Consider the following 27664-nt stretch of genomic DNA (forward strand, 5'->3'; position numbering starts at 1 on the left):
AACTGGAAAGGAGTGCTTTGAAGACATGGCTACCATACTCTAGTTGACTTGTGGTTCTCAAAGACAATTATTTTCTGTAAGCTAAATGAAAACTGTTTTCATCTTGGCAATTAACGAACTACAGACAAAACAATATATTATTATTATTAGTGATAAAAGAATAGAATCCAGCTGTTGGATAGCTGTTTGGCTAGGCTGACTTTGAACCAGCAGTAAGAGAAAATAATGACACTGTGAAGTAAGACTACTAAAAGTTTTAACTTAATTCAGATAGAAATTATCTTAAATTAATGCAGTTTCTTGGGAAATGTTGATCTTATAGGCTCAGTTTTCATCCAGAGATTTACCGTCATTGGTGATTTTCATATAGGACTTAGTTGCACTTCTAATTATGGACCCACATAAAAAGATGCAACTATGCCAGAGCTTCACACCCTCTTCACTTATCTACTGCAGCTACTGACATTTTGGAGACGTGACTGAAGATGAGTGTTTGAGCTTCAGTATTCTGTTGATGCAATGTAATTTTCAAACCACAGTTCAGCTCTGGGATTCCAAGCCACTGAAAGGAAGTCTGAGGGTCTGAAAGGAAGACATGGATCTACAGTGACCATTAGAATTGAGCAGGTTTGCTGTTTCAGCAGTTAGAGTGTGGTACCCACCAGGTTAATCTCAATCATCCTATCAATGTTCAAAGACTCACTGAATATTGTGTTTTATTTGCCAATTCTTCATCAGAGTATCAGTCTGTAGTCTAAAAATCTCTGCAACAGACATCATCATGCTGTGAGAACCAGAAAGTGAATTTTCCCTGTTTAATATGGCCTTTCACTCTTAAAGCTTGTGACTTACTGCCTTTGAATTTTGGTGTCAGCTCTGGTGCAAGCTGGAGATTGCATTTAGCAAATGGCCACTTAACTCATAATTTTGGAGAAACCATGTGTGTAACTCTTGCTGAGAATTTACATATCTATCAACACTTGTTAAATCCAATGTCTATCTCCACATGCTGACCTGGCCTTGTTTTCACATTCTTGACTTTATTATCTTTGTGTAAATCTCCATTTATGTCCTTGGACATTAAAAATTTGATCCCACTTTATCACTTAGAAATTGGATAAGGATTAGCAGGAGAGAAAACTCAGTGCAGGAAGCTCACAGCACAATTTTTGGTCTTTCCCACCTCATAGTACAAAAGAAAAAAGCTTATAGCAATTTTCTAATGTTTCACCTCAGTAGTAAAAGGATTGCGACAGACACTCAGCAAAAAGAGTCAATACTGCTCTACCAAAGGAAATGTCAACATCCCCCTTGTCATGAAAACAAGAATTGACTTTTAGGAGATGGAAGAAATTAAAGCTTAAACAATTTAGCCCTCTCTTGTCTTTATGTAAAAGATAGCAATGCCAAGGATTTCTGGAAGGTTCTGCATAAAAAGCATGTTAGGAAGATTGGTGCAGCAAATGTATCCATAGGAAACAAGTGCAGTATTGGGTGAAAAAGATGGGAAAGAGATTACAAAAGGCAGAAGTTGCAACTTTTTCCTTAAACAGATGATAGATATTTAACTATTCTCATCAAGACAGAATTTTCAACAGATCTATATATAACCAGTGGATCTAGTCTACCCATTCCTTTTCTCCATCTGCCAGCATCTTCAGATACACTGCACAGTAAGAGGAATGAAAATCTTGTAAAACAAATAAGGTGGGGTAAATGGCTTTCTGAATTCCATGAATTTTTTCATTAGTTGAAAGAAAACAGTATTCCAGAAATACGGAAAATACAGAAAATAATCTGTGTTCCTGGTAGTTACTGTGTTTTATGCTAACTCTTAGGCTTACTAAATAAATAAATAAAAGAGAAGCATTTTCTTTTCTGCATTAGTTACAAGGTAGAAACTGGTACAATAGCACTGCTACTCTGTTTCCCAGGTGACAATTCTTCAGGTTGGTTAGGAGAAGACAGTAATTTCTCCATAGCAAAAATTAGCAAAGCTGAAAGCAGTGTGGTAAATGTTACTTTTAAAAGTTGCCATTAAAATTGCACATGGCTAGTATCTTTGGAAAATGCTATCTTCAAAAGAGAAAGTGAGTTATCTGAAATTATGTAATTGAAATATTCCATCCTGTAGTGAGCAGGACAAAACAGAAATATAAATTATGCAAAATCATCATTTGGAAAAAACACAAATGCATTAAGAATCTAGAATCACTCTAGTACTGGAAAAGAGGGGAAATTTAGGTGTCTAAAGTTGATGTTACTAAGGGTTTAAGCTCGCAAAATTATTTTAAAAACAATCCGGCCAAGACATGACAAATATGAAAATTATGGTTGCCATGATCGTAAATTCCTGGTAATAAAAACTGGCCAGGATGATTTTATGCAATTATGAAGTAAATATATTGATCAGTTAGACCATTAAATAAGACATTAAGGATTTACATTACTGCAAATGTTCCAAACAGTTTAGTGATTCAGAGTGCACCAAAGGTATTTATATGGATTGATTAAAAATATATGAAGACATCAAGTGCTTTCCAACTATAGTGCCTAAAAATTTGCTTCACAGATAGATGCTACAGTATTTTTTAAGTTTAAATGCTGAAAGAAAAAAAGTATAGACTAAAATATATTAACTATGTTATTGTTATTAGTATTTCACCAGAATTCTTTTTTCTTTTGTGTTTTTTTTTCTTTTTCTTTTTTTTTTTCCCCATAGTAAGGGGGCATCTTTCATTCTTTTCCTTTTCTCCATAGTACTTTAATGATGTCTCAGTGTTGCAGTCTACTGTAAGCAATGTTTTTAATAAACCATAATCTTACCTCATAACTCAAGCAGTCAAAACCAGAGCCTCACTGATGTCTGAGAGCTTACACAATGGCTCTTCACCCAGGGATACTGTGTACCAAAAACAGTATGATGACATTAGCACTGTAGGATGTGCTTCGCTATTAAAAGTAATAACTCTGCCTCTCATCACACAAAATGAATTTAAGTGTCGGGCAGTCCTAGTAAATCTATGCAGATCCTCGTTCTGGAAGCAACTCAATTGCAGCTATTTAATTTTCTCCTGTAATGTGAGGAGATGGTCAGAACTTAAAGATGGCAAATAATAAATATGTTTAAGTGTGCTGAAAGTAGCAGAAGAGATAGGAGAAGAGAGAATGCCTGGGACAGAAAAGCAGCCTAAGACCATGCATTTGCTTATGGAATTGCACCCATCTGTATGATCATATGGCAGCTGCTAGCTTTATAATTCTTAGAATGCGATACTCATACCCTTTCTGGTTTCACTTGCCCAAATATAAGATTAATTTAATGACATATACATTATGCATTTAGTTTAATTTACTAATACTTCACAAATATATTCATCTTGTCAGCTGCTGTGGTGTTGATATTGCTTTAAACCTTTCCTAGCTTCAAAGACATTTAAAGAAAAAAATATGCTATGCACATTTGGGTTTTTTCCCCTAAAATAAGATAGAAGTAACAGTGTTCACAGAACATAATTTTGATAACAGCAAAAGGCCAGTCAGGGTTTGGTCTCCAAAATGCGACAATGCATTCAGTAAGAAATGGTGCCCTAAAAGTATTCATATTCCCTGTACAAGCCTAGAATGAATGTTAAAATGAATCAAAAAAATCAAGAATGTAGAAGAGTTACGGATTATATCTTAAGCAATAATGTTATACTAACTGCTTAGCCATGTTTGGTGGCAGTCATGAAATGTGTATTTCTGAGGTGACTAAGTAGAATACCAAAGTTACTCTTTTACAGCCATTTTGGAACATTTCTTCCCTGAAGGAAGGAGAAGTCTTAATCTGATAATTTATAACAAAAGCTTTGCTGAATGGAAGAAGAGATTGGAAAATCTACCAGACTTCTTTTTCGTAGACAAGAGGGAATGATGTTTCTAGTTTTGTGAGTTGTTCAGATGACTCTGACCATTTCCTTTTCTCTAAAACTTACTGAAAATGTTTCACTGTATTTTCTTCTTTCTCATTATACTGTCTAGTGAATAAAAATGAGGGATTTTAAAATCAAAGTAGATAAAATGGTCAGCCACATAGGCCAGTGAATAACACATCACATGCTTTTTCTGTTGAAGTATTTGGGGGATTGGGGTTTAGTTTTCCTTGTTTGTAGTTTTTTTGGAATTTTTTTAATGTCTCCACTGAATGTTAATGGTGGACATTGGTTTGGTTTGTTGTCTGGCATTTCTGGATTGTGACAATTTTCCTGACAAAAGAGATTGATACAATTGACCTGTATCTAAATGGTATTGACTGATTGATGTATATATGTATCCACAGATGCTTTTGCATTTCTGATTTATCTGACAAAAGATTGAACAGAACTCATAAATCTCCCAGAAAACTACTGGACCACATATTTAATATTCTTTGAGATCTTTTTGTTCTGCTCTTTACCAGGTACAGGGAAATAACCTCAGCATACTCTTCCTATATACTCCACCAAGTATGCTCACAATATTGTTTCAATTGTTTGGATTCTGTACAACATGTGGACAGAAAAATTATGACCATCAAAATGAATACGGAATGAGTTCAAGTGGTTGAACCAATAAACAAAGCTACTGCATCATGCAATCAAGTTTATTATGTACATGAACAATAAACCTGGCAAATGCAGTGCTGAGTAAGTAAAGTATTAGGAACCATTTGGCATTGCTTTGTATTTTCTGTTTATGTGTGTGAAACGTATTTCATTATCTGAAATCCCTTCTAGAGCGACCTGCTGTGCTGTCCAACTGGATAAGTGATTTATGTTAGTATGTCAAACAGAGTAATGACATTTAGAGAGGAAGAAGGAACTCTGTGGCAGCACTACTTTACTCCCTCCTGGAGCCTCACAAAATGTCATTTGTGTCATGCTGAGTGCTGTTTATTTTAGAATCATAGACATTTACAGGTTTGACTCCTAAAGTGCTCTGAGACAGCCTTATAAAAAGGCACAAACAAAAAAAAATAAATAGAACAATTGCATGATTTTAATGCAGTATTACCAATTTCCAGCAGCGGCAGAACCAGCCTGTTTGTATTACATGAGAGTAAAGGAGGTTGTCTCAGACCACAAGATGCTTTTCTATGGTTTAACATGTGGTTTCACTGTAGGTTAAAGCAGAACTAAGGCAGTTAACCATTACTTAGAGGGCTGTCATAGGTGCATGATGTAGCTACTCTACATGCATTGGTTCAAGCAATGGTGTGTAGTAGGATCGAACAGTAACTCTTCATCAGGAAAAAAATGTTTCATTTTCAGTGGCATCCATGAGTGTATTCAACCTCTTAGGTGACTGAAGAATCATAGAATGGTTTGGGTTGGAAGAGGCCTTAAAGACCATTGTATTCTAGGCCACCCACCATGGTTAGGAACACCTTCCACTAGACCAGAATGCTCAAAGCCTCAGTCCAACCTAGCCTAGAAAACTTCCAGGGATGGAGCATCCTACAACTTCTCTGGTCAGTGTCTATTCCAGTGCCTCGCCACCCTCAGAGGAAAGAATTTCTTCCTAATGTCTAATATAAACCTACCCTTTTTTTGTTTAAAGCCATTTCCTTTATCCTATCACTGCTTGCTATTGGAAAATATCCCTCTGCAGGTCTCTTGTATGATCCCTCCAAGTACTGGAAGGCTACTATAAAGTGTCACTAGAGCTTTCTCATATCCAGAATACTTTTTCCTGCCCAATAGTTCATATCCTTAGTTATCCTTCCTAACTACTATTGTATCCTTCAGGGGAAGGAGTTTGTTTTGGTCAGGATTTGTTTTGGTGTTCTTTTTGTTAATACATTTTCACATTTTCGGTAAAACAATATTTTCTTTTTGTATTGTTGCTCCATAGTGATTTCAGCTGGGAAATTATTAAACTGGGAGAGGCAACAGACTTGGTTTACATCCAGAAAAATTTGCAGTCACAACACTATTTATATAGTCAATAATCTCAGGAGGCATTTTTTTTCCTTCCTCTTTCCAAGTCATATAGAATGCATTAAAAGACTTCCTCTGTTTTCAACATTCTATATAGAGCAGAGTAAAGAATGAAAACACTGTGGAAGGGCCTTTCAGGAATGTTCCACAGAAATTATTTAATAGACAATGAATTTTATCATCCTCCATTTGTTCACAACTTATTTTAGATGTAGAAATTTTTATTAGTATCTCCCTGAGATTTACTTTTTTTTAACTTGCGTGAATTCCCCTGAAATCTAACTGATCAATTTATTTCAAGGTGAAGTTGGTTTGCTGCACATCTGTCTTTCTGGGGCAACTCAGAAAAGCTGTGTAACCAGTGGGTCTCTGTTAATTACTGGTTCTTGGTTGTGAAGGGTTGCTTAGCATGATGTGGAGGTGAAAGCATTAATTCAAAGCATCATAATAAATATAATAATTTGTGGCAGTGCTTGAAGTAAATATGATATGCACAGTGTTGAACTGAAAAAAGATTGAAGGCAAACATGATGGTTGTAACCGTCTAAATGTGAACAGGGAGAAAGGATTACATATAATGCTTGGGTGAAAATACTACATGCTTTTGAAGACCATGCATGACTGACTCCATGTCTACTGCCTTCCATCTAGTCTCATCTCTGTGGTTAGCTTGAAGCATTGTTTCACTGACCCATGGTGTTTTATTCCTAATTTGAACAAATATGCTTATATTAAAGAGCCTTCATTTTTCACTGTTTATACTCAAAGAAGTAACACCTCCAGATCATTTTTTTCCCCAGTGTTCACTGGCTTTTGCCCTTTGACAGCATTACCATTGTGAGCAGTATGGGTGGAGTGACAGAACTGCTTCTCCAGTTTACAAACCTGAGTTGTAATTCCTGGCAGACCTGTAATGAATTTCTACATCCATGGTGTCTTTTAACTGATATGTCTTGTGATTTATCAATGAAAGTTTAATCACATGTAGCCATGTTCTGTTGCAATGTATTCAGAGTTTTAGTAGGGTTTGAAAATACTTTGCTGGTTTCCTACTGGAAGAATACTGCCAATACCAGAGGAATTACCATCACCCAGCATCTTGCACTGTATTTGGTAGGGATCACAGGAAGATTTCAGGGAGAGAAGCATTCATTGTTATTTTCATTTTATTGGAGAATAACAGATTTCTTTAAAAATAGGTAAAAGATAAGTGTCTGCCTCTTTACACATTATCTATTATTCCTTTTTATCAAGGACTCATGGTTAGTATATGTAAATGTGTTGTGGCTATAAGAACATGTTTCATTTCTTCTAAAGCATGCTTTGCTTTGATTACTTCAAATGGAAATTATGCTTAAGATGGGAAGGGAAAAGATGCTGTCACAAGAGTCTTCGAAATAGTTACATTTGAATTACTAGGCTTTTGTCATATTACATACATGTAATTATGGGCACAAACCTCACAAGCATTATTTTTTTTTCATGTCGATTATTACATGTACCCTTACTCTTTGCTCTGTGGTTTCTCAGACACAAGATTAAACCTCTCTGAAGACAGGCAGGTAATGTAAATGCTAGGATAACAAAGTGCTGTGGTTTGGAAGATTTGTCAATGGTTACTGGTAGTTGTGGGAAGGGAGTTCCAGCTGCAGTAGCCATCATCACATCCAAAACATTGGAAAAAATAGTACTAATGGGCATAAAAAAGCCTATGATAATTATATTGTATTCAGTGAGCATGAAAAATCTGTCCTTGTAAAATCCATAACATGATTTCTGACAAACCTGAACACCACACCTTCTTCATAACAAGTGACAGAAGATAAGCTCCTTCATCAATAAGTATCATGCAAGTAAATAAGGATTTTGTTCTCAGTTATACTGTGTAGTAACCTACCTCTTCTATTGACCTTGCAGTATCTAAATGTTTACACCTCTCTTTTGGCAGTCACAGTGTCCAGAGATGGACATTTGAAATTCTGCCTGTTTGTGTTATTTCTGCTAATCAGAGGATTAATTTTCATCTCCCTCATAATTCTCAAGTTCAGAAACATCAATTCAGATAAGTATGTTGATATTTTATTCATTGTTTCCAAAATAAGGGTCAGTGCACATAAATAAACCTGAATGGGGGTTGCATGTGTAAGTTGACTATTATGCACAATATATGCTGTGCAAATACATGTGTTTATAATATCCCAGCACTGAATTATGTATTTTGCCTGATTTAAAAGGCTGAAGTCTCCTGCACAACCCACTGAGAAATTCTCTATTTAATGTACTCCTTTGGGAGCAAAGACCATTGAGAAAACAAATGTATTAAGTCTGCCCACAGATTTTTCTCATTTAAATGTTTCATAATTTATATTAACTGTTCCAAGACCTTTCTTTTTTTTCTTGGAAAAATAGTATATTGGCAGCTGAAACCACATTCATTGTTTGTGAATGTTTCTAAGATCAGTGAACAAAATATTGCTGCAATAAATTCTCATCTTCTATTTCTATTGACTGGGAGTGAATATGGGTCCAAATGTATTGCTGACATTTTGAGAATCAGATGTCCCATAATTTAGCTGCAGTGCTTAAATGGAAGGAAGAACTTTGTGCCTGTGATGGTTTTCAATGGCAAGCAGTTGCCTAAGAAGACAATTTTTTTTTTTTCTGTGACAGTTCTTAAGTAATTTCAGATTCAGCCTCTAGTAGACTGGCATTGATCTTTGCTGTGGTCAGTTTTTGAATACAAAGCATGAGTCAGAAAGTAAGATGGACATGTACATTTTATAGAAATGCAAGAATTCAACAGTCAGCACAGACAGGAAAGTTTGCAATGTGAGAGCTGGTTGTCTGCATCTCAGGGTAATCTGGTCATTGTCCCATGCTTAAACAGTGGTATTGACTGGTGACCAGTGATCAGTGGTATTGCCTGGCTATGCAATTACCTTAATGGAACAGTTGTGCTTGTGCTCAGAACAGTCATGTGTGTCCTAGGAAAAGGAAAAACAAATACACAGACTTAATGGTGGAGCTTATAAACCCCTAACCCATCTTCTCGTGCCCCAAATGATTTTGTGTATGAAGGATTTGCTGACTGGTAGTACATAACCTGATCCCCTCAGTGGTGAGGTTGATAACACAGTTACAGTGAAATGGTGCAGCTGATCACAGTTGTGTTAACCAGCAAGGTCCTGACAGTGTTGGAACAGGTGATCTCATATGGGAGCAGTCTGTCTCTTACAAAGAGATACCTAGAGGCACTGCACTAAAAAACTCTTCTAAATTGACAGATATTTTCTCTTTCCCCTTCTAATTCTGATCTTATGAAAGAGATTGTGTCTACATGCTTATAACTGGGATATCTCTAGGAGAACAGTACATTCGAGAATAGCTTGTGCGGGTGTCCGGAGCTGTTTCCCGGCTTGCTCGTTCACTGGGTCTGCACAGAGGGGTACAGCTTTGTATCCTTTGGTTCCCTGGGTCTGAACCTCCAGCAGAAGCGTGGCAATCACATGGAAGAAAGGAGGACCCTTACTTGAGTTGGAGCTAAGGTTTATTTCTCCCAGAGGGCCATGTAAAGAGTGACTCCTGGACCTTGGGTTTGAGCTTAAGTACAGGGGGTGTGGAAAGAGGCAAGGGGTGATGTAGAACCACTACCAGGTAGGGTGGGAGTGACCAGGACAAAAAGACATTAGCAGGACATCTTATACATAAAACAGGGAGGGGTGACAGATACCTTGCCAAATCACAGTGTAGCCCCACCAGAATTTTCCAGGCTCCTGGGCAGGATTACAGGGTAATTGACAAAACCCACCACCAGGGAAGGACCAAGGGGCTTGAACCAGGGGTAGGGTGGACGAAATCATATTACAGAAATTTGGTAACCTAAATCTCACACTGCAACAGGCTTGCATTTTTAATGTATCTCTGTAAACATAGTATAGACTTCTACTATTGAACTCTATTGAAAAAGCATGCAATCCAGTTCTAAATCATGACTGTGCTTTCAGTATTATTCAGTCATACCCATAAAGAAGAATTTTTAAATGGTGGCCTAAAATTCTATTTAGAATCTCCTTTTTCACTTCATTGTCAGTAAATCTTGCCAAAATGAATAAAAAAAAATCCATGACTGTTCAAACAACTATTTCTTTCATCAAATTTTCAATTAATAAAATGTCATGTCACTTTTGTCCCTTATTACTCTCCAATTCCTCAAACTCTGTAAGGACTTATCAATGTTCATGGTCTCTCTTTTCTAAAATAATTAATCTTAAACCCACTAATAGAAAGTCTTCTATTATCTGTGATTTTAATAGACTTTCCTTATAAATAAAATGAGGAAATTAGTGTAATTGCAGGGAGGATACAGTCTCAGCTTCTGGTGCAGTGCATAAACTTAATACAAATGAGTTTGAATTTTACTTTTCCTCAATGAAGATATTAACATCTTTTCTTGCTCCTTTAAAATATATGCCATGTAAAGATTTGTGCTGTCAGTTCTCTTGGGGAATATGATGCCATTATTTGGATCCAGCTAGCTTACATGTCTGGACCCAGCATCAAAGATTTTGGCTGAAATTTGCTGTTCATTTAGCTGAGCAGATGCCAAGTCACTGCTTTAAAAGTGTTAGAGGAAGATACCAACAGTGTAACTGCCTTGGATGTAGAATGATGCACATGAGAAAACATGGAAAAGTGGAATTGTTGTAGGAAAAATGAGAAGGGTAGAAGTTTGTTTAACAAAGAAGTGTGTCTGTTACAGATTGGAAATACATTGGGCTGGGAAAAAAAGTTCTTCAGGAAACTAAGCAGGGTTGTGGGCCTTAATATATATATATTAGCCACATCAATGAGTTTCCAATGTTATATTGCATTAAATTAAAAGTAATTTGACATTTTTTGTGTCTCATTTATTAAAATTAGGCAGTTCATCCATAATATAACATAACTGCATTAAAAAAAAATAAAAGTCTTGAAAATGTTAAACTAGTCTGATTTAGTCTGGAAAAAAGTAGTTTTCAGTATGAAATATATGATAAAACCTGAATATATTCATGAAGATAATTCATTATGAAGATAAGCTTTTCTCTAAAGCAGTGTTTATTCATTTTTTTTCTAGTCCTTCCTTCTGACTTCAATTCATACAAGGATATTGGGCTAGTGCTGCTTCAAAAACACTTTATTTTAGTGCCAAAACATACCTTCAGGAAGAGAAAACATTATTAAGGCAACATATGAAGAAAACACTGAAATGAATCTTGGAATATACAGCTTGCTGCGGAGTGAGTGAGTTTAAATATTGCCTTTTCTCAGTGAAGAGTGTGTCTTTTTCTAAGTACCTTTAAAATGTAATACATCACCACAAATTGCAGCTTCATAACAAATAATTTTCTCTTCTCCACCTCTGGTCTTAAATTAGGAACTGATAATCCAAGAAAAAGTATGAAAATAATTTTCATAGCTCTGTTTAGTTAAGTCAAAAAATTTTGTTTCAACTAATTGCCCTCGTTGATGACATTAATATTGAAATAACTGTCTTGAGGAGCTGGATTACTTTTGGCCTTATCTGATTTACTATAGTCAACCTAGAAATTAAATGATCAGTTAAATCTCATAAAGGTGTGTCCTATGATTTCTAAAGAGTTTACATACTCAGATAAAAAGGACAGACATGGGATTTTATTCAAGTATATATTTTCATTCTCCAGCTGAAAGCCATGAATTTATTCGTCATGTTCATTCAAATGGTACTTAATTTCAGATTGCAACGGTATGATTTCTCTGCTTGAACTTTTAGCTACACATTCACATCACTTTGCATTCTATCAACTAGAGGTTTTATCTAAAGAATTTGTAACATATATCCTGTGATTATGGACTTGAAATATGGAAATAGTGTCAAAGTGATAAAACTGCTAAGCTGGAGGAGTTCACCTGATATGAAACAGATGTGTCTTTACATGATACAAATCACATACAGGAGTGGGTAAAATGAAACTGTCGTTTAATTAACAGGTTCTTCAAACCCATGTAAATAAAGAAATGTCCCATCTTATCCAACTCTGTTACTCCCTTAGGAGCTTTCACATCAGATTCAGTTCTTGGCAGAAGAGTGCGTGTGAATGGTGGTTATGTTGTATAAGGCTTATTTTCTGTCATCACTAGAAACATTGCATTCTTTTGGGTTTGGAATACATGGATGAAAGTTTAAAGATGTCAGGAGATGATCCTTTATTGCCCAGATGTTTTGTAGGTTTTATATTTTTGCTTAGAATTAGAACAAAACACAAAAAGATAGTGATGTATGTGAAAAAAATCTGTGAGCATAAGGAAACTTGGGAGATAGAAGTAAAAGATAAAATAATACATTTAAATTTTTTTTCTGTGAGAAGGAAAGAATAATGACAAAAGAACCTTATATTCACCTGATCATATTTCTTTTGATAGAAATTTAAGAGACTTGGGGCAGAGATGAAAGTACCATTATTGGGAGAGAGTTTAAGTGGGAGAATGTCCTCTACTGAAACTGCAGATTCAGTGTAAATGGGAGTAGTCAAGTTCTTTAGCTGAGAGGGTAGCATAAGGACAAAGAGAGCCCATCTTGTTAGAGAAATCATCCTGATGTCCAAATTTCTGTAGGAAAACTTTCAAAATGCAGACATGAAGGAAACAGGAATTGTAGGTTACAAGTCCACCACTGAGAGGGCAGATAACATCTTAAGAGGGAGTAAAAGGTGGAAGGAAACATCAATGGAATTTGGAGAAACCATGGAAATGGAGAGATAAGGATCCTGCTGGAAAATCATGTGCCCTGAAGCATTGAATGGAAGGACTGAGTACAAGGGAGGGGACACTCAGCAATATGTGAGAGGAGAAGGGAGGAGGACAAGTAAGGTTTGCTGAGGATCGCTTAAATTAGGATCCTAGCTGGTAACAGCAAACTGCTTACATCAGCATGTCCAGATCCATGTTTCTTCAACTGCGCCACATTTTTGTTTCTGAGACCTCATGACCCAAGAAAGCCTTTGGTTTTCTAAGCCAGTGAATACAGTTGGCACTGACGAAATAACAGCTTTGTTCTTCTGGGAGGCAAATGTCAGCTATGTCTGATTTTGAGGTGAGCTACTAGGAAGGCTTACATAATTTAAGTCTTAAACCAGAGAATAAATTGATTTTGTAGAATATGGTAGGGATGTAGAAAAATCACCTGTGATTTGTCTGCTATAGGCTTAACAAGGTGAAGAAAGGATTGTTATATACTTCTAGCAGGATGTTTAGTTTTTTGCTCTCCTATTGAGTCTTGTAGTTACCCCTAATAAAGGGTAACCAGAAAACAGAGCTCATTAGTGAAATTTGGATCTTTTCCACTCCTAGGCCATGTCTTTAGTATTTATTTTGAGTCTTGTACCAGACTGAGCCCTTTAGGAGGAATTCTACATCTTGCTTCTTTTACTTGAAGCAATATTACAAGGAGTTCTTTTATAATAAATGAATCTTAAAGGTGTAGGTACTGAATTTTATAAGACTGGAGTTTTTATAGCAGCAGATAAAATTATGCCCACACTTCTACTACAAACCTCGTTTTGGAAGCACCTGTAAATCTACAATTATACACTCATTTTAGGGGGAAAAAAAAAGGCTGTGGTACCAGAGGTGCTTGTATCCATTAAACTTCTGCATTTCAGCTACCTGAAAGGCCCTTTTGCTCTAAAGGTGCCTGCTTAATTAGATAATTGCACAGTGAGCTTTAATGGTTTCTCTAATTTCATCAAGGATTAATGTGCTGGGAATTGAAGCTATTCTTTGAATACTGGAGACAATTTCTACAATCTAGCATACTGACAAATGGGCAGGCCATAAGGGAGATATTTGCAGTCCTGCTGCATGTACTCTGTCTCTCAAGTGAATATATTTGTTCCCTTTTTTGCTGGAAAGGTGTTTCTTATGACAGAATGTCAGACCAATACCATTTTTACCAGACTGGCCTTTTTGGGACACTGCACAGCCAAACACAGAGATCTTTTGGCAGAAGAGCAAGGATACCTCATCCTATTCTCTGGATGCAAACAACAGTTCATGTTGTCCTGTGCTAAGGTGTGTGCTCATCCTATGCTCCAGAGTACAGAGCATGTGGAGTTGTATGCAAGGCTGACCTCCTTTCCCTACTGCTCTCAAGCAACATTGTTTGACTAGGCTGGTGAATTATATAGTAGTCACTGATGCACTGAGCATGAATAATTCAAGATAGATTGAATTTTAAACTACTGAGAGCACTCTTGGAAGATAGACGAGCAGAGGTGGGGTGCAAGTCAAACCCTTGGCACCAAAGTACCAAACCTGAGGCAAAGAGAATACCAAGCATTTAATTGCTTTTGCCATGTGATGTGTGATGTATGTCTTTAGCATATGGGCAAGAGCAATTGGGGGAAAGCAGATACAGGCAGTATGGAAAAATGCACATATGGCATACAGAGCAATCCATGCCTCAGAGCAGGGAGGCAAAATACCTCCTGTCTCATGACAGATGTTTAGTGTGTCCCCTCAAGGATGCTTCTCCCTACAGATTTCAGAAGCTGTCCAGTGTTTCCAGGCTAAAGGGGGAGGCAAATGATCTCTTCTTGGCACTGTTCATTTGCCTTTGCCAGATAAAACATTTTCCACTTTTTCCCCTAAGTGGGGGTAAAAAAATAATTTTCTTCTCTCAAAAAAATCAAAATTTTTCAATAATAGTTACTTCTGACTCTCAATAAAAGGGATGCAGTATATTTTTTAAAAAAATTAGAAATATTATTACCTTCCAGTATTCTCATTTGCTTAGTGTCTGTTTACTGCAGTTTATTTATCTTAAAGAGTATGATGAAGTATGGCAATATATCAAAACCAGATAGCATCACTATTAGTGCCTTAGTGTTCAATAGTGTATCAGTGTTTGAGAGCATACATTATGCTAGAGACTAATGTATTCATTAACAACCATCAAAATAAATAAATAAAATCCAGATGTCCCCGAATGAACACAACAAATTCAAAAGGTAAATCCAAGCATACACTTCTGAAAAGCTTGGAGGCTAGGATACTTTTAAGTGCTGTGATAATTCGTATATCTCATTTTATTGGAAGTATTGACTTTGGATTTTTTCTTGCCTCATCTTTTCTCTAGAAAGATACAATGCAAACAAACCCCCCAGCACTAACACAGGAGGCTGTAGAGATTTTTGGTTTGGTTTTTTGAGTTTTTGGGGTTTTTGGGGTTTTTTTTTTTTGGGTTTTTTTTTTTGGTAACCTGTTAGAATTCTGAAATATGTCAGTAATTTAAAACAGCTAAATCCACCTGGACATTTTTCCTTCTACTAATCTTGAACTTCAGAGCTATCTGCCTTAGAAGCAGTGATTCTATTTACTGCAATTGCTTTATGGCCAGAATTCTAAAGGACCTATTAGCCACCCTTATAAGTAGACAAATACATTGACGTTAATTCAGTAACTAGTTTTCTGTGTAGCTTCTTCAAATAAAATATTTTCTCATGGTTGCAAAAAGTAGGTGCATATTTTTACAGAATATCTAATATGTCTTGATTTAAATAATAAAACCTTAAATTAGTTAATATATTCCCACATGTATGTATTTTTAGCACACAATTATAAAATTCTCTTTACTATTAGATAGCGTTTAGGTTATTTTTATGTATTCCAATACTTTCCTGACCTTTCAAATCCTGAGATTTTAAAGAGGCAGTAGACATAAGGTCTGTATTATTTAAACACTGTAGTCTTTGAGGCATTCATAGTACAATAGTGTTATATTCTTTGAGATCAAAAGGCCAGCAGTTCTTGAGTAAGCACATCCCTCGTGGATTAATTATAATGAAATTACTCATTTGGAACACTATGCCAGAGCTTTGCACCATCCAAGATGCAGTAAAAATTTCATGTGAATGTTCTTTACACTGGAAGAAATGCTGCAGTGGCAAAAGATGTTTTATTTATAGCAACTCTGTCTATAAAGGAGACGGAAGAGCTACTGCACATTTTGAGAGCCAATATTTTTACTGTAGCATGTACTTTTCCTTCAGCTACATTACAGCTTTGATGCTCAAAATAGATGAACATAATAGGAAGAATAAAAATGCACTCAGCTATTATCTTCATATCCCTCAACTTTGAAATCTGGAAATACTCCGTTTAAAAACTATTAGAGACATTTTTACTTTGAACAAAATACCTGAAAATAAAAATGTCAGGGCTTTCTGAGACATACTTCAGAGGGGATGGCATTCTTGAAGAGCCATAAATCATCCCCAGTCTGGTGAAGTTGTTGGGAATTGCATCAGACTGTAGTGTCCTTATAAACAGGACTGGCAGGTCTCTAGGCTCACATGGAGGCTCCTCATCTTTATGGCTTTGGTCTCTGCTCCTAATATCCCAAGCAGGAGAAGTCCAGCTTAGCCTGTTTTCTAAGAAGCTTTTTATGCAACTCAGCAAAAGTTCAAGACAAAAAGCAGAGCTTGTTCAAACTACATTATTATAGTCCATGGATAGAACTGCTTCAAATAGCTAAGGGGAGCAGGGAACTTGAACTGAATAGAACAAAAATAACACTCTGGAAATAAGACTTAAAGAAGCATCAGAACAAACAACTCCATTTTCCCATCTTTTAAATCCTCTTCTGCCATGACTTTTTTTTGTTGTTGTTTGAAAAGGTTAATTTCTCTGCAATCTCTTGGACCATAGAGCTCCCTGGGTTCTTACCCCACTCAGCTGTGGATGACTACCATCAAGCTGGTATTAGGAACCAGGTGATAAACCTTATCAGTTAAAGAAAAAAGATTTGAAAAACAGCTGACATATGAGAGCTAGGCCATGCTTGACACATGGAGTCTTTATTCCCATACTGTTTCTTGATTTTTTTTTTTTTTTTTTTCAGTGAGGGGAGGGTGCTTGGTTTCTCCCTTTAACCACAGGGTCTAGGTTAAATCATCACAGCATCTTGTGACAGAGAGCCATGCTGAGTGAGGGTCAAAGCAACCTTGACATTAGTGTAGATTTGTTATTTATGGACATGGCTGTGCTGTTTTGTCCCTCCAGCACAGTTCATACTGGAGGCCAGAGGCCACACCAGGTCACTGATACCAGAGAATACCTTCATAATGCTTTAATCATCTTATCTTCTATTTAGCAAATTTTCTTATATTTTTTCTTATTTTCCTCAAGGGAAATTAATAACTTTACAACAAGCATGCTATCTTATCCCAAACTCTCTAGAAGTGGTAGTAACTGTTGAAAGTCTCATATGGCACTTCTTCCTTAGAAGAACCCTACAAAGCTAAATATCAAGATTAGCTAAAACAAAAAAAGATAAAAAAGGTTAAATAGGAAATTGATATTTAAAAGCTCTCTGTTGACAGAGATTTTGTTAATATAAATGCATTTTCTCTCTGTATTCTTTGGATCTATTTTTTTCTATCCAGGCTAACACCCATGAGATATATCAGATTTCAGGTCCAGGGATCCAGTAGGGACAGGGAACCATTTTGTTAATATAAACCATTATTAAAGTGGGCACAACACTTTTGATTCTCAAACATACATAGATTTTATCTCTATCGATGGACTCCATGTAAAAATATTGGCTTTTCTGAGAGATAGGAGCAAGAAATGATTGGAGTGAGACTGTACTAAAAACTGTGTCTACTGAGAATGGTATTTCTATTGAGGAACTTAAAGGGTATCATAAAGCACTGGGAAAGATTAAGGTGACAAATCTGAGTTGGCAACACAGTGTTCCAAAGGTGACCCTGCTGCTTGGATGGTTGGGCCAGAATCTCTGACAATTTCTAATTTAAAAGAATTTAGAGGCTGATGGAGAGAGAGGTTGTACAAGCTTGGTTCAGATTTCTTAAACCACTCATTTTAAAAATCAGCATGAACCATGATTATAAAAATTTGGAGGTTCCAGCTACATTGTTTTCCTTCAGTTTCATTATACTTGTGAGCATGAACTTTACTATATAAGGTATGTTTTATGTAACATCAACTTCAGCAGTTTTGACATTAATCCCAGGAGATTAACTGAGTTATGTAGGAACAAAAATTCTATATAATCATTTAGGATTATTTGAGATTAACTGATTTACTTGTTTTGAAGTCCAAATGAACATACTCAACTATGACTGTACCATCATGAAACTTTCATCATCTTCCTCTTGAAAGTACCAGTCGTTCTAGGGTTTTATTCAAGATTTCTCTGTGTTTATGTGTTTCTAAGACAATGTGAATGCTTCAGTGAACCACCTACTACCATTTTACTTCAAAAGAGGGCAAAAAAAAATTATTCCAAACTCTAGGTCTTCTGATAGTCTAACAATATTTTGTTACAGAAGTTCATCTTAGTAGATCATGATCCCTGTGATAAAGCCAACAATGGGTTTGTCCTAAACCAGGATAGAGTTATACCAGCAAAAGTTCCTGGCTGGCTTGTTAAATGCCAAGATGTTATCTGTTTTCTTGGTAATAAAATTAAGAAGCCAATCCAGAACTCTTCTCCATACTCTTCTCTATGAAATGCCTAGAAATCAATTTAAATCATTCTACATGTATGATGGTTAAAAATATTGAGGTAGAACTAAACTTAGAACAATACGTACTTTATACAGTGCTCCTTGGAGCAAACACATTATCCATTTGCTTTCCTTATAGTCCTAAGCTTCTTTTAAAGCTGAAAGGTATCTTATTTTTGCCAGTGCTATCCACTGTTCCTCCCCATGAAACAGGACACATCAGCCTAGAGTTGTTATTGAGGATTAAAACTTTATTTCTATGGAATTTTGATAAGTAGATTCTGAAGGTTATGCAAAGAGGATTTTAAGCCATTGTTTCATGGAAAGCAGTGTAGAAACACCTCAGAAAGTACTTGTGTTGGCATATTCAAGGTGTAGTGCTGCAGTATGAGAAAGAGGGACTTGTTAACACCCAGAAGCAGTAGACTCATTACCACAGAAGTTTGACTAAGCCTCACCTGTTATCCTCCTATCTTAAAAGGAGCTTAAAGTTCTTTACAGTCTGATCTGTTGTATGGAATGTCTGAGAATTTAACCCTACTCCAGCAGAAAGCAGTAGAACACTTGTAAAAATATTTTTTATCTTATAATTAATTTATGTCAATGAAACATAAGCACAAGATGTTCCCATTCCAATTGGCTGTCCCAAAACCTATTTAATGTGTTTCAACATGGTTGGAAAATTTGGTATTGCAGAACTTTGGAGGAAGAGGATAAAGGAGAAAACATGCCTGGAAAGGTGGTAGGAGGTCTGGATCAAGGGTGGCTTCAAGGTTTCACGGAAGACAACTTTTATTCTTTCCCTCAATTTTTAGAATAATTTCTTTTCAGGATTCAGTATTCCTCTCCACTTTGCTTAAATCTATCTCTTTTTTCACATAGCAATACTTGTTCTCACCCCTTCCAACTAATGTGCAAGAACAACACCAATTCTCTTTCATTTGCTTCCTAATTTGCTGTAAAGAGAGAGAGAAATTCTGTCTGTTGTTTTACTAGAGAGGGGGGACAAGATAAAGTAACAGAAGAGAGAACACTGCAGCATATTCCCTTGCTAACAGGTTAAGAAGAAATCTGGTTATGTGGCAGATTATAGGAGAATTAAAGTCAGCTCTTGTACACATAAGCAAAAGCTGCCATGCCCTCCTGTCTTCTCTGTGCTGCTGGATTGATGTTTGGGCATAAATGATCACAGTTTAGGAAGTGACTGATGAGTGAGGCTCATAATTTAATGGATGTTGCTTCTTTTTCAGTGAAAGAAAAGCAGTACCTCAGGACAACTTGATTCAAGCTGCTGCTGCTTTTGACTAACAAGCTCTGGAGTGAAGGAGCATGAACAGTCATAGCTGGCTTGGGGTGGGTGCAAATATTTGTTTTATTGCTATTCTTATTTTTCCACAGTAAGTGAAATAAATACAGTGGCAAATAACATATTTTTTCTAGAATAATTACATGCCTACTACGGGTTATATTGTACAGACAATGCTGTCAAGGTATCCCCTTCATAAGCAGAACTGTTGCAATATTACAGTGTAGCTAGAATAAGAATTTTTGCGAAGAATCTGTGTGTAAGGAAATAATCTGCTTTATGCTGCTAAGTAGCTCCTCTAGCATACTCTCACCCCAGCCTTTAACTAGTGTATTTAGTTGCCATAGTCAAAGATGGAGTTTTTTATCTCTGTTCAGGGCTTTGCAAAGGGAGTCGAATTGCAGTAGAGCCATACTGACACCAGGAGGTTACCAGCATTGCTGGTCAAAGGTGGATGAACGCAGAAATGTTAAAACATCTCAGAAAAGCTTTTTTAAAGTTCAATCAGTAAACAAAAATGGACAAAAATGAACCCTGGAATGTCCACTTTCATTAAAGATTTTTTTTTCTGATGTTCTATTTTCAGGACAGATATGCTCTTGTTCTTGGGGATTTCAGGCTTTTCAGCTAACCCTGCCTACCACATAATCATGAGAATGAGGACTTTCCTTTGATAGTCACAATGAAGTCAAAGGTATGAACAGAAAAATCTCTGCAAGACTAGATTTGAGGATCCACTGAAACAAAGGAAAGATGCATGTCTGAAGTTCCAAACAATAAAATATTAGAGAGGTGATTCTCCTCAATTCCAGAGTTTTTCTTTCCCCTGTTTATTCAGATGTGCTGCAACTGGCTAACTTTTAGCACATCTGTTGAGCCATTGTTTTGGCTGCTCCCTCTCACAAAAGCAGGAGAGAACATTTTGAAACTATTATGAAATTTGAGTTCTGTATCACTACAAACCAGTTTTGGAAAAAAAGACTGCAGAGCACATGCCTCTGTGGGGCAGACTTTCCAAAGTCAGCCCTGTAGAAAATACATGGCATTTGTAGAGGCAACTAGACAACTCTTTAGACCCTTTGAAGACTGAAGCAGCAATAATCAGTCAAGAAAACAAGAATAGAAAATGAAGCATACACATTTGTGAGATGCATGGAAACCTTTGGAACTTAGGGGAAAATTTGTACTTCCTCTTAAATTTAGGCTTGAACACAACCAAAATATCATCCTGGATTAAATCATCCTGGATTTCTTTGTTTAGAATCATAACTGTGAGGCTATGATATCTTCTTTAATATCAAGTCCATCTTACTGTGCCATAAAGAGTGATAATCTTGGCAGAGATTCTTAGTGCTTAAGCAGCAGAGAGGATGAAAACATGAATTTCAGGTCATGAAGTTTTAGCTCAGCTAACCAGCTTAGCAAGATAAATTAAAAAAAAAAAAAAAAAAATTAAAAATCAGCGTTAGAGCTGTTGTTGGTGGGTAGAGGTTAGCGGACATAGTGATAAGGCCAAATATTGGAGTGATGCACCAAATCCAACTCTAAGTTTATTAATATGTGATGCAGGGATTAGAGTATTTTCTCCATAATTACTTGGTTGAGTTTTTAAATACCGTTTTGTAGAAGTATGATACCTTGCTTGGCGTTGCTCATTGCAAAGCTTTGTGACCCCATTCTTTTGGACTGGTAAGTTGAAATGGCTCTGTCACCTGAATTTAAATTAGCGAGTACAAGTAAATGTCAAGTAGCGTTGTTGGTTATTGTAGGGAATAAATATGAACTATTAGTACCTGTCAAACACATGAAGGATAGAGAAGGGCCAGACAATATACAAATTATGATATCGTTGAAATGTGCTCCGGTTTTGGAGGGGATACCTGCACTGAAGTGCACAACGTGCAATTATGTGGCTCTAATTCCAGCACAGCATTCTTTCTGAGCATTTGTGCTTCATAACAACTTAACCCAGGGATTTAATGCTCTAGCCTGAACCCTTCCACTGCGTTGCCACTAGGTGGGGAGGTCGGCTAAGAGTTCAGGGAAATCTGTGTTTCGCTGTGAGGAGTTCCAGGGTCCATGCCCGGGGCCCGGTGAGCAGGGGAGGGATCCCGCGGGCATGGGGCTGCTTCTCCCAAAAGTTTAAACCCACTCTGCAGCGTGAGCCTGCTGCCTGAGTGGGCTTAAGCTGTGCGAAGTTACTCCAGCTTCGTTAATTCTGCCCTTTTTCCTAATGAATTGTGAGAGTTTAAACTCCTGGCATGAAATTAATCACAATTTAGATTCTAGTAAAAAATGTAAAGGAGATTTGAAGCAAGATTACTTTTCTCTTCTAGTGAAATCTCGCTTACATTTAAAATCTGTACTAGATGATTCCTCTCCATATTTTCTCATGAAAAATATTACAAATAAACAAGTAGAAGAGTGGGATAATTCTACACACAAACCTAAACGCCTTATCTAAAATGTCTGATCTTTATAATTTTTAGAGACAACCAAACCTTCAATTATTCCCTTAATCCTCACTCTCTCCATCCATCTTACTCCTTTATTTATCAAAAAGACATTTAGACACCACATTTCCATTTCACATTCCCAAGGACTTAATGAAATAAATATTTATTTTTATTTTAAATCATAACTATAATGAGTGTACAAACTACACTTAAATTTTGGAAAAATATAATAATGTTTAATTGGAAAAAATGTGAAAATTCAAGTTTGGTTTTTCAAGTGAGCTGGAATGTCATAAAAGTTGGCTAATAGCAGAAATATTAATATGACCAGGTGAACAGAGGCACAAAATATAAAATGAAGGAATTTTTATTCTGCCTAAAGATTAATTTTACAAAACATGACAACCTTGCAAGGAAAACAACAATATAGCAAAGCATTTGTATTTTGAGAATTTTATGTATTTCCTTCTAAGTTATAGTTTGCTGTTCTTATTTGTCAAACTCACAGGACAAAATCCTAATTATAAACTTTCATTTCCTCTCCTGTCTTACTTAATTCATGCCATTATATATATATGTAGTGCCTTCTTCCATCTCAAGTGAAAAAGCTACAACTTGTTTTCAAAGCTTAACTGCAGTTCTCTGCCAGAGAACAGCAGTGTGGCATCTAATGTGCAAGGTGCTGTGAGAATTGGGAAAAGAGGTGTGTGAATGTGTTCTGGGTTTTCCAGACACCTGTTCAGCCCGTGTTTTAGAAATCTTAAAAGTCAATCAAAAAACCGCCCAACCATTGTTGGATTTTGGAGTTTTTAATTGGCAAAAGAATAATCATTTACCTATTAAAATACAATAATTTTCAAATTCATTAAATAAAATATTCTCTGACTAGATATAAAACTGACTGAAAAGAAACAACAAGTATCAGAGAAAGAGGCAAGCCCAAATTCTAAAAACATAAAGTGTTGGGAGAGAAAGGGAAAGCATGTCCTGGGAAAAACACTATGTGTTATGGTCTGGTTGACAAGGTGGCAATTGCTCAAAAATTGTACTTGATGCTGCTGGAGGTCTTTTCCAACCTAAATGATTTTGTGATTCTGTGATCTCTGGGGGAGAAGGAAATTAACTATGGTCAAGCTCATACTACATAAATAGATGGCATTGATTTTTTTTAAAATTTATCTTTTTAAGTTTAGAGTTGTTTTCTATCAAAAACACTGAGGCAGAAATACATTTCATTGCTGCTGCTGTTAGCTTAAAGAAGAAATGCAGCAAAGGGTTTCTGGTCTCAGTGCTATGGGAGACAGGAAGACTGTCAAACTTTGTTATATGGAAAGCTGTCTAGCGCTGGCTGCAATTCAACAAAAGTGATTTTTACATTTGAGACAAGATGTGGATAAAATCAGGCAAAATGCCACAGCCTTTCCATGTGTCAGGCATCTCTTCTCAAAACCAAACTTCTCATCTAATGCTACTTCCCAAATTTATCTGGGCATAACTAAGAGTTAAGAATCTTAAGTCTGAGTGATACTTGTGTGTTGTGGTGAAAAGACACTCATGACCACTTGTTTGCATTGGAGTCTGTACATTTTGTAAGTGTAAAGAAGTTTTTCTCAAGTGATAAATTCCATTGTGTATAACTCTCAGGAAAGCTTCATATTGTTGATAGCAGGTTGGAAATGGAATTATTGACTTCATTTCTTTGCTGAAAGCAAATGAGCAAACAAAATACTCTCCACAGTTCTGAATCCATATTGATAAATCATTCTAAAATGTGGAGAATTTAGAGAATGTTACTGTAAGTTTTCAGGTTTCAGAAGGGAGGGGTAAAATGGTTACATCCGCTATATTTCTTTAGTCTATTTTTTGTCTTACGTGACTTAAGCACTGTTGTTATATAGATTTCTTAGGTCCAAACAAGAGAAACATCCTTTTTCCTGTCTTGCTTTGAATCAAGTGAGCTGTATGTGCAGGATTTAGATCCCCAGCATTTCTATAGTATCATACTGGAGATCATATCCTTGCTCCCATGAACGTTTGCAGCCACTGGGTGGAGAACTTGTCTAACAAAATACCTCATTATGACAGAGTGAAAATCAATTCAACTGTACTTTGCTGGCTGAGCAAATTTGTCTAATACAGGTCGTATATTAGGCTCTCCTTTTTCAGTGGTCAACGTGGTTCAATTTCCAGCTAGGACATAATTTGCACAATAACCTGAAGTTGAAATTAATACTCAGAAACAAGCTGTACTGGGCTTAAGAAAAATCCATTAAGCTGTCTGCACTAGAGGAAGAAGCTGACCAATGGAGTTGAAGCACATTTGTTATACTGTAAGAAGTAAGTTTCAGACAAATATCACAGGAACCAGGATGACACTCCAATAAGGTAACTTTAGGTTTAATCTCAACTGCAAATATGAATATTATTACCATGATTTATTTGTAGTCCTATCTTGTCTAAAGGAATCAAATGAGATCAGAGCCCCACGGTGCTAAACACTGCTCTTGCCTCTGGCAGAAGACTCTACCTTCCCTAGTGGAGTTTGTTTTTAATTAGATAAAGGTGAGCATTGTTCGGAAGGCCAAAGAACAAAGGAGAGTGGTCCAAAATCACAGAGCTGGTAAGGGACAAAGTTAAGGACAGGATCCAGGTTTCTGAACTCTGGTCTTGTCTTCTTTATAGAATCACAGAATGGTTTGGATTGGAAGTCCCTAAAAGTCATCTAATTCCCCACCCCACTGCCATGAGCAAGTTTCAAGTTTCACTAGACCAGGCTGCTCAAAGCCCCATCCCTCCTGGCTTGGAACAGCTCCAGGGATGGGGCATTCACAACTTCTCTGAGCAGCCTGCTCCAGTCCCCCATTATCTTCTTAGCAAAGAGTTTCTTACTGTTATCAAACCTAAGCCACAATCAGTTTGAAGCCATTCCCCCTCCTCTTATGTGACCTTGTATTGCCCCCAGCCTCCATGGCACTATGAGTTAACCATATCATTTGGTTAAATGAAATTAGAAAACATAGCATGTAGTATTTTAATATCTGATAAAATACAGAGATTTTGTGAAACAGGGAGATCTGTGGGGTTCTGGTGGACCATGTTAAGAACTGGATAACTTGAAAATTATTAATTTTTAAATATGTGTGACATGAAGCTCTCTGGATTTTAGTTTTAATTATTTCCTTTATATTTCTATCACAAAACATCTTTGTCACAAAACCCCCATATCATTGAATAAACTAAATTGTCAATAATATTTGGATATTTTTATTGATATACTTTGATTTAGAAAGGTGGAAATTATTTTGGGATAGATTGTACCAGCTTTGCTCCTGTTTAACAGTAACTTCTGTTGCAAACCATCTCAGTGGTAAACACAAGAAAAGTACTATAGAAAAAATATGGTCCTGGTAATAGTGGTGGCAAAAAACTTTGAATGGAGCTTGAAGAGCAGCAAATTTCATTATTCATTATAGATAACATGAACTGGCTTCATGTGGGTGCCTAAGCAATATCTCTTGACATCCTTGTATATGTGTGTTCTCCAAAAACAGCATTACTCAATTAACCATTTACTTGCTACCCATCTTGCTGGACAAAGTTCCTGTTGCTAATGATTATTCAAATGTGTTTGTGTCAGTAGCAAATAGACTGAATATTCAAGCTATTTTGTGTCTTAATAAACCAACAAAAAATCCTAATTGGTTCAGATCAAATAAAAGCATCTCTGTTTTTGCTCATTCAAACCAGAAACTAAATTATTTCATGTTGTGCTAACCATGGTATTTGTATTAGGATAACTAAAGAGAAAAACATTGTTGCAGAAATGATGTATTACTGGTGGAAATAATGTTGTCCTTTTACCTAACAGTCCAGGGAGATTAAACTAATTTTCCCAGAAGCTTGAAACCAAAATTATTCTTTTTTCTGAGAGAAATATCTTGTGTGTTATGCTGTATTCACCCATTAAATATGGCATTGTCTTATTTGAAAGGTGTTAAAGTTACCAAATAGATATTTAAACATTCTTTGATCCTATTGTAAAATATATTTTTTTTAATATCTGATGGCCAGAATACTGATCTGAGCCTCAGGAAAGCTGTTCTCCATTCACTGCCCCATGAATTAGAATAGTTCAGGAAAACACCTGATTGGGCACTTAGAGCTCTGTCTTCCACCAAGTGGATTTAAATTTGGAGTTTCCCCAAGAAACTCAGGTCTGCTGAAAGCTGTTAGTAGATGAGGGCTGTCTTGGTGAGGCAAGATAGAAATAAGTCTCTTCCCACTGTCATCCCATCATATTCCCTAGGAGTTTAAGTTATGTGATTATAGAGAGATTCTGTCTTCTAAAAAGGCAGAAAAAGTGGTCATAAACTTTCATTACAGGATTAAAGAGAATTGGTCTGGATTCAGCCATGGCTGTGTGGCTGAGACTAGTCAGTTTAAGTATTCTACCACATCCTTTTAACCTCACTAACAGAACAAAAGTTGATATTCCCATGTTTGCCTTGCTGCACTTAAGTTAGCATATCCTGCCTTTCATGCACAAGGACCTTTATTTTAAGTTTCCTGACTTACACAAGTAAGGAGTAAGTGGAAGCAGGGAGGGAGGATGTAATGAGAACTTGCACTTGTGGCCCCCCAAAACAAATTTTGGAGGAATTTACCTTTTTCTGTGGAAAACTATGAGGAAGAACATCAAGCTCAGTGTTTAAAGCTGGGCAGTAAGAATGTTGCCCATATTTGCAAGTACTGACTTAGGTGCTGAACCAAAGTTAATGACAAGAGGCCTGTGGCCCTTTTGGAATCTGTATATTGTTATTAGCTCCAGTGTGGAATGATATTTTTTCAGCTTGTATGTTGGACTGTGCAGAAGAAAGAAATGTAATCAACTCCTGGCTTTCTGTGCATGTTCAAACACGTTCCCCCTTTCCCTCCCCGATATATAGTTGTCACAGTGTAAACATTCTGCTAAATATTTCCTCCACCTGCTTCAAACAATTAAGGAATCATCTCTTAACAGGAAAAATAAATGTACCAAATGTCACAATGCCTCAGGGGGATCGAAAATGATAAAACAAATGTTGTAACATTCTATTTTTGATCCAAAGGTAAACAAAGAAATGATGTGTGTATGTGTGTATACACACAGATTCACTCTATGGGTCATGTAATCCATCACTGAGGCTGTTGGTTAAGGGATAAATTACTGTTCCAACATATTTTCCAAACATTTAAACCTTTCTCATAAAATTATTTTGGGCTGAAAAATATCTCCTGCTCATTCTCAAGCCAGGTCTCGGAAGTGAATTTTCTTGGAAGGGTTCATAAAAAAATATGTTCGGTGGTTTTATTTTCACATAATAACTTTGAAATACATTAGTTGACATT

This window comes from Sylvia atricapilla, chromosome 1, assembly GCF_009819655.1.
Source record: "Sylvia atricapilla isolate bSylAtr1 chromosome 1, bSylAtr1.pri, whole genome shotgun sequence".
Classification (NCBI taxonomy): Eukaryota; Metazoa; Chordata; class Aves; order Passeriformes; family Sylviidae; genus Sylvia; species Sylvia atricapilla.